The following is an 8,796-nucleotide window of genomic DNA, read 5'->3' as shown; positions in this document are numbered from 1 at the left end:
AGTTGATGTCACAAGGATTTTAACATTGTCGTTTAAAGTCAGCATTTCGTAACAATTTCTATGGTTGTTTTAAGACCTTATTCACAATTACATTAAAATACCACTGATTTGTATCTTAACTGGCTTGTTTCATGTCATTTGCCAGCTTTTCCTTTTTGAAAACGGGATGTTTGGTCTAATTATTATTGATTGATGCATTTCTCACAGCAGATATGACTAATACTTTTTGGGCACCTGATCCTACATGTACAGTGTATCTCTGGAATTTCCGAGGGTTTGTGTTTATGCCCAGCCACGGATCTGTATTGCTTTAGTTTTTATTACATCGATTGCCGTTCGTTATCTTCACTATTTTCATTTATACATGATGACAATGCTGTTTATAGAAATTAACTTGATTTTTGTTGTGTTCGGTCATTCAATTTATTATTAGCCCCTTCACGGTAACTGCGGTACTACACTTTTGCAGGGCAAAATAATAACGTTTGGCGAAGTTTTTGTTGACAGATAATTAAATGACGTATCTTTAACAATTACTTTTACGTCATATTTCACCAAACTATATCATTTTGCCCTGCAAAAGAGCAGTACCGCAGTTACCGTGAAACGGTCAATTAAGTATGAAGCAAAAAAAAAAAAAAAAAGAGAGAAATTAAATTTTACTTTACTTTTATTTTCATTTTTTTTCTTGTCTTTTTGGACTTTCTTTAATTTTACTACTCAGAATCATTTAAGTGTCTGAAGTCATTGTCATACGATGTAAGTGCCTCTTTAAGTTCGATCTGAAGGCTGTTATTTCCTCCTGGTCCCCTCCCTCCGGGAATTCTAAATAAGATTTTGATTCTATCATGTCCATTAAAGGAAGCGGCAATTTTCTCATTGCACTTTCCTCGAGAGCCACAAGAAAAAGAACATTTTCACCATTGCGGGAATATATAGATTCCATTCGAGCCATGTTCAATTCAAACATACACAAGTATGATTCTAAAAACTGTGACGTCATAATACAAACAGTTTGTCTGCTGTTATGAATGGCGTTTGTGATGTTATCTTCAATCCCTGTCCCTGGGATGAAATCACGATGATGTATACAGAGCCTCAAATTGCTTTGATCTTCCAGGAATTTCACAAGGGAAATAACAAACTGTCGGTCACTTTCAGCATAAGACACAAAGGCATCAAAGTGATATTCTTTTCCATGATATTTCCTGTTACGTAGTTCATCGTCTTTGTACTTTTCCCTTGCCACATAATACATGTATCTCAGCTTCCACCTGTATCTTTAAAGAATGCGACTGAGAGTGGTTGTCAAGGCAACGATTATTAATGACGTCATAATCACAATAAGAAGAGCATAAGAAAAACATCGTTTTTCCAAAGTCTGAAGTAGATTTTCAATGTCAGAAAAATGGATATTTGATGAATTTAAGAAAACACAAGTATAGTTATGGAAATACAGAAATTTGATATTTTTTGAAAACTGCATCCACTTTATAAATTCCAAATTTTCACAATTGCATCTTAATCTGTTACTTTTCAAATTCACTGAAATCTCTCTCCATTGTGACAATGCATCTAATGCATTTCTTGTTTCCGTATTCAAATATGATAACTAATTATTTGAAAGGTCTAAACTTTAGAGATTTGTCATTTATTACATTAGAAATTTATAGGTAACGAAAACTTTCTAGCCGGAAGAGAAATAATCCTGTTTCTCGTTAAATCTAAAGTGGCCAACATATGGAGATATTGAAAATTTTTTCCATTCTCATTCTTTTCTAAAGATTCACCCAATGCATTATGGGAAAGGTTGAGGTAAGATAAATTTCTAAAATACTTAAAGAAATTCGGTGAGATATAACCGCAGAAATTATTGGAGAAATCTATATATTCTACACTTTCGAATCCAATTATAGGACCGTTTGATTCGTAGATGATATTGTTTTGCATGTAGAGACTTCTCAGCTTTTGGGCCGTCTTGAAAATATAATCCTGTAGGGTAAATTTGTACAAATTATCATGGAAATAAAGGGTTTTTAGGTTTCGTGGCCAATATATACTTATATTGTTATTTCCTTTCGATGATAATTTAGGGCTCCTCGTCAAAATATTACTAGGTTCTGCAAGCCTACTGCCGACTGCTCTGGTATCGTTACAGTTTATCAAAAATTCTGTTGTTAGCAACTGACGGAAAGAAGCTTGAAAACTCACATTAATACTGATTACATTGGGCAAATCGCCAAACTCAGCCAAATAAAATCCAAAACTCTGAATGTTATTTGCCAAATTAAGATGTTTGAGAGACTTATGTAATTCTGTTATAACTCCTGTTTCAAGACTGTTGATGCGATTAGACAGACCCCAAATTCAGTTCCTCTAGTCGTGTTTGCCTGAGAAAATTGGTATGATATTTCATGAGATTGAAACTGACACCGTAGGTGCATTGTAATTTTTCAAAATTTAGAACTCGAATTGGAGTAGAGTTTCGTAAGTCACTCGATACATTAACAGTAACTTCTATAGTTAATTCCTGATTATTTGAAATATCAAGATGTAGCAAATTCGGTGAGTTCTCAAAAGCACCGAGCTCAATTGACTTTAGTTTATTGCTACAAGCACTTAAATTTCTCAGTTCTTTATATTTTCCCAGTGACGCTGCATCCAGTTTTTGCAAAATGTTTTCAGAGACATCTAAATACAGAATCCCCCTAGGAAGGCTTTCTGGAAACTTTGAAAGGCTGTTTCTTGCAAGATTTATTCCTGTGACGTAATTGTTTAAAGGCGGTGTCGTTGTGAGATTGAGGTTTGCACAAATTGCCCATAGTTGTCCTTGATAGTTTTGACATCTGCATCTTTTGTCGGACGAACATTCCAGAGATTCTACTTTGAAGTATGTTGAAAATAAAACAGAAACGCAAAGCAGGCCAAACATGGCGTCTGAATGTTGCCAATATCTACAAGCAGGTTGGAGAGTATAAGGTTATGCATGTAACATGTTTAAGATACGAGCAATAAAACAGCGAAGTACATTTCAAAATCTTTGGGTACCCTTTCCAAACGACTTACCAAAACTGGCCAGGCTCATTTTTTTTTACAATTGAGCACACGATATTTTGTTTTCCTTTTTATTTGTCTTATTCCTCCAACAAATATGCTGACATGTTCTGGAAAACAATATTTCCCCATCTTCATGTACCTATTGACCGTATTATTGTACCATGAGTTGGTAGATGGCAAACAATTTTTCTTTAAGATTAATTGATGGACTTTTTGTTTATTTTATATCATAATTTAAAAAAATCTGAAAGAAATAGTTTTATTTATAATTTGCTTTCTCTGTTAGAAAAGAAAGATTAATAAAAAGACAATAATTTCGATGAAAACATTTCATCTAGTTAAAATATGTTAAGAGGATTGAAAAAAATGGACGCTTTTGAAAAGCTTATGTTAAGGTACTCTGATCCTCAGCTAGAAGACAGACGGTAAATTCAGTAATTGGGAAGGCCAAAATGGTCAATATGACTCTGGCGCAACTGTCATTATTTTTGATTGGCCATTTTGAAAATGAATGGGCCAGTAATATAATATGAAGGGCCATCTAATGAAATAACAAAGTGACAAAAAATATGAAATACGAGAGAAAAAAATTTTAATCACCTAACCATATTTTTAACTTATTCGATGCAGCAAATTCAAAGGAACTCGCATAGAATATAATTCACCCGAATTTTGTGTTGAAATTACGATAGTTTTGGAAAAGGAAAACATCCTACCATACAAATGTACAAATAAATAAAGTAATGTACCTAATGTTAGTGCTTCGTTTTACCGGAAGGAGTTTTTGGCGGGGTCAACTTATTAGATTTGTTGTTCTAAACTGACTGCATTTAAAACGAAAGTAAAACAAGTAAGGAAGTTTTACGCAAAATATGTCCAAATAACATCGCAAAATTGAATGCACACCTTGGTGCCATGATTGATTGATTTTATGCGCCATTTTCACTTAAATGCGACCATGGTGCGAGGTGCAAGCCCTTCCCATTCACTAGGAAGGTTAATTTTTAATTTATAATTTATATCAAAAAGTCTTAAAATGAAGCTTGAAAATTAATTCTTTTCATGCTACGAGTTCTATTTTATACTCTAAATGTGCCTCAATGTTCTCTGAAGTTCTCAGAAGGGTTTTATAGGAAGTCAAAAGTTTTACTGCAAAAAATTACTAGCATGATAAGAAATTATGGTATTTTGCAATGAAAGATATACCTGAATACACTTAGCATTGTAAAATAATCGAAGAAAATGGAAGAAATTAATGTACCTTATATGCATAAATGTTGCGTAGTTTCTATAAAAGCCTGAATATCTATGATTTTTATTTTTAAAATATGGTTGTTAATCAAATTTGAATGGGAAAATGCCCAATAAGTGTTTTAATCCGCATTTCCTGAAATTGTATCAGAAATTCATTAGCTTTCCCTATATAATATGATTAACTTTAAAGATGAAGTTTGAAAAATTATTGTGGGTAAAAAGATTACTCTTCGAAATCGGAGACATTTTCGTGAGCAATTTCAAGTAGTCAATAAAAAGAGTTTCTTTTCAATTAAAAAGAAAAATCACATTAATTACCTAATCATGCTAATGCCAGAAAACTTGGAAATGTCAAGGCCAACACATTCAAACTGAGAAGGATAAATGATTTCAACATTTAAAATATAATTACATATGTATTTGCCTTTGTATCACGAAATAGATGGTTGCAGATACGTATTTTAGTTAATATATATAGTATTTATTCTTTAAGAATTCATAAAATCAGTAAGGTAGTGCATGCTTTTGCAACGGAAGGTCACATAATTTTTCTCATAGACATGATAGAGTGAAATGCAACATCTTTTGCTATTACTAAGTTGACACTTTTTCTGCACTGTTGACGATTTTATTTGGTACGAAAATGAGATTTAAAATAATAATTCAAGTCCTATAAAAAAGATGTGCCTATAATTATTGATGAAAAAAGTTTCATGATTGAAAATGTATAATTTTTTAACTTTTTGCATTATATGTTATTTTTTCAGCTAAGAGGTTAACATGAAGTCTAACATATGACGATAATTAAGGGGTTAAACTTTTTAGAAATTATTATTCTACGCAATATAAAACATTGGTTTGGGTATACATTTCAGAAAAACTTCCGGATTTCATTGCAATTTTTTTTTCTATTCGAATCTGATCTCTTATCTATAAATGTACTGCGCAAATACAGAAAAAAACATGGCTATTTGAAATTACTGTGTATAAATAGAGAAATAACTTACCGTTTCTTTGCCATTCTTTTAAATGATACACTATACATCCTTTTGAAGCCTGAGGAGATCACTATAGATATAAATCAATATTAAATTTATGAAATAACATGTAACTTTTCTAAAGATCCACTTGGAAAACAGGGTAAATCTAAATAATTTACTGTGGACGCCACGACAACAAATCATTTAATGATGAATATAATATACCTCAACTTTGTTCTTTATTGTACGAGAAATTTAACGCTCGCAATTCGATCTTGTAAATACGTAAACATCATGTGTATCATTAAGAATTAAATATCAGGATGTATTTATCTCGCTGGATTCGTGCCATTCAGACGTAATTTATAAAATATGAACTTTAATTGGGACATAAGATTACCTATTTCATATCTACCAATGTGTATATCAAATTAATGTTTTATCTTTTAAAGATTTGCATTGTAAAACACGTATTAATATTCTGTAATGTTAAGGAAGGAAGTAAAATGTACATTTTCTCATGAACTACAATGGAGAATCATGAATATCTCATTGTGATGTATGTCATATCTTTTATTTTATAATTTCATATTATCCAAATTTAGTAGAAATATTAAAAGAATAATTTCAAATGATTTGTTTCAATTTTTTTTTTAGATATCACCATTTATTCAAAACTTAATAATGTCTGGACGTCGACACGATACATTCTGGTGAGCTTGAAATAAAAGATACCACAAATTTCGACACTTCTGCTTCATATTTGGTTTTTTAACTTGAAAAAGACACTAATGGTAATATAACAACCAAGCTATATGATAAACGTGATGACTGTAACTTTTCTATCGTCAACTTCCCTTACTTATGCAGAAATATACTTTCATCACCTGCATACGGAGTATATATATATCAGTTGATTCAAAACGCAAGAGCATGCTTTACGTATGAACAATTTCTTAAACGAGGTAAATTATTGACAAACAAGTTGATAAGAAGATCAACAGTCTCGTTTAAAGTAATCATTTCGTAAATTCTATGGTCGATGCAATGACCTTGTCAGCAAATACAATTCATCATTGAGTCAAATGCTGACTGACGTTTTTTATACCAATTGTTAGTTAGTCTCGTTCAACCAGACCCTCGGCTGTCTCCGTAAAACTCCAACCACCCTGAGGGTCTGGTAAAGAATCACGTTAGCCTTTGTAACCGTCAGAGGGCGCTATCTTGTTTTCATTTTGACGATCCTTTTTGAAAACAAACGTAATATGTGTTTCTTCTTCTGGATTGTGTCTTTATATTAATAAACTAATCTTTAATTTGGGACACGAAACTAGAAATTACAATATCAACCGAAGGAATGTGTACCGCAGGTAGGGCTACACTACTTTCAATTTTGCTTTCGTACAGAATATTTGCAAGATACACACTTATACACTTACCTATAATTGGTGGGCATTACCGTAAACAATTCCTATCTAACAGCTTTAACTTTTAGACATATATATTTTACATCTTTAAGTTATTTTTCTGCTGATGTATCATGTATTTATTTAAATCGAGTAGGTGTGTTATTTTCAGCCAATAAAAAACTTTACCAGAATTTCAGTAAGCCTAGTTTTGGCGTTACAAACGATATTACGTATCTTTACCAGACCCTCTGGGTGGTTGGAGATTTACGGAGACAGCCGAGGGTCTGGTTGAACGAGACTAATTGTTATACACTGAATTGACGACGGAGTTTTTTTCCGTTATTTCCTGATCATGACAACGAGCTCACGGTGGGTGTGACCGGTCGGCAGGGGATGCTTACTCCTCCATGGCACCTGATCCCACATCTGATGTTTCGGAGGTCCGTGTTTGCTCTGCTCTTATTTTGTATATTGTTTAATGGAAGTTGAGATTGAATAGTGTTCGTTATTTCCATATCTGTCTCAACCATACAAACGAAAACAGCCAAGAAATTAGAATTAAGATTTTTTTCATCGATTGGTATTCCAATTTTGACTTAATATTTTGCTTCGTTGAAAAGAAATGAACTCTGGAAGATAGGTAGTCCTCATTGAAAACGACAAAAATGATCACGTTTTAGTACGTTACGGAACAGCAGATAATTAGGCAATCTTGTGTTTTACTCAGAAAAATCCTTAATAAACTCAAAAAATGTTAGTGAAAAAAATGTGTATGTGTGTAGAAAAAATACAGGCAGTATTCGAGTGACGTAAACTATGTATCGGATGAGGACAGTCTGTGAAGAAACGGTTTAACTGTAAAAATCTAAGAAAAAACTTGAAAAATAAGAACAATTCTTTAAAAAAATAGTCTTAAATACTGTCAAAAAAAAAGAATTTAAAACAGGACACAAAAGTATGATTTGTTAAATATATAGGGATTGTATTTTTTACTTTTATTTTATTATTTATTTTATTTAAGAGATTCTTCACTCTATGTTTTGACGTTGCATTGCCGTGTGCTCCGCGAGTACAAAAAATGTTAATTTTAAAATGAGGAAAATTGATTTGATATGACATGAAATGAAAAGGTTATGACATAAGTCCGCAAAGTTTTCGAACAAACCTCGTACATAATTACTGTTGCAGGTATTGTCAAACATACTTCATTAAACAAGAGGCCCATGGGCCACATCGCTCACCTGAGCACCAAGGGTAGGACTAGTATAAAATGGCTTTTTATTGTAAAGTTTAAATCCAAAAGTAGTCCCATGACCAATCATGGATTTGCTATTTTTTAGAAAATGATTGAGAAGATTTTTAAAGAATTTTCCTATATATTTCTATGTAAAACTTTGGTCGGTCATTTTGGCCCCGCCCTACCCCCGGGGGTCATGATTTGAACAAACTTGAATCTACACTACCTGAACATGCTTCCATATAAATATGATGAATAATGGCTTTGTCATTCTTGAGAAGAAGATTTTTAAAGAATTTTCCTATATATTTCTATGTAAAACTTTGGTCGGCCATTTTGGCCCCGCCCTACCCCCTGGGGTCACGATTTGAACAAACTTGAATCTACACTACCTGAGCATGTTTCCATATAAATATGATGAATTATGGCTTTGTCATTCTTGAGAAGAAGATTTTTAAAGAATTTTCCTATATATTTCTATGTAAAACTTTGGTCGGCCATTTTGGCCCCGTCCTTACCCGGGGGGGTCATGATTTGAACAAACTTGAATCTACACTACATGAGCATGCTCCCATATAAATATGATGAATTATGGCTTTGTCATTCTTGAAAAGAAGATTTTTAAAGATTTTTCCTATATATTTCTATGTAAAACTTTGGTCGGCCATTTTGGCCCCGCCCTACCCCCGGGGGTCATGATTTGAACAAACTTGAATCTACACTACCTGAGCATGTTTCCATATAAATATGATGAATTATGGCTTTGTCATTCTTGAGAAGAAGATTTTTAAAGAATTTTCCTATATATTTCTATGTAAAACTTTGGTCGGCCATTTTGGCCCCGCCCTTACCCGGGGGG

The 8,796-nt window shown here is 32.8% G+C and overlaps 1 pseudogene; it reads right to left on the bottom strand.

Annotated features, from left to right (window-relative positions):
• Positions 1 to 705: 705 nt before the first annotated feature.
• Positions 706 to 5,368, bottom strand: LOC134282821 (toll-like receptor 4; annotated as a pseudogene).
• Positions 5,369 to 8,796: the final 3,428 nt, after the last annotated feature.

Source organism: Saccostrea cucullata, unplaced genomic scaffold (assembly GCF_032062105.1).
Source record: "Saccostrea cucullata isolate Sc308-1 unplaced genomic scaffold, CSIRO_AGI_Scuc_v1 ctg17796, whole genome shotgun sequence".
Classification (NCBI taxonomy): domain Eukaryota; kingdom Metazoa; phylum Mollusca; class Bivalvia; order Ostreida; family Ostreidae; genus Saccostrea; species Saccostrea cuccullata.
This window is presented reverse-complemented; position numbering and strand designations above follow the sequence as displayed.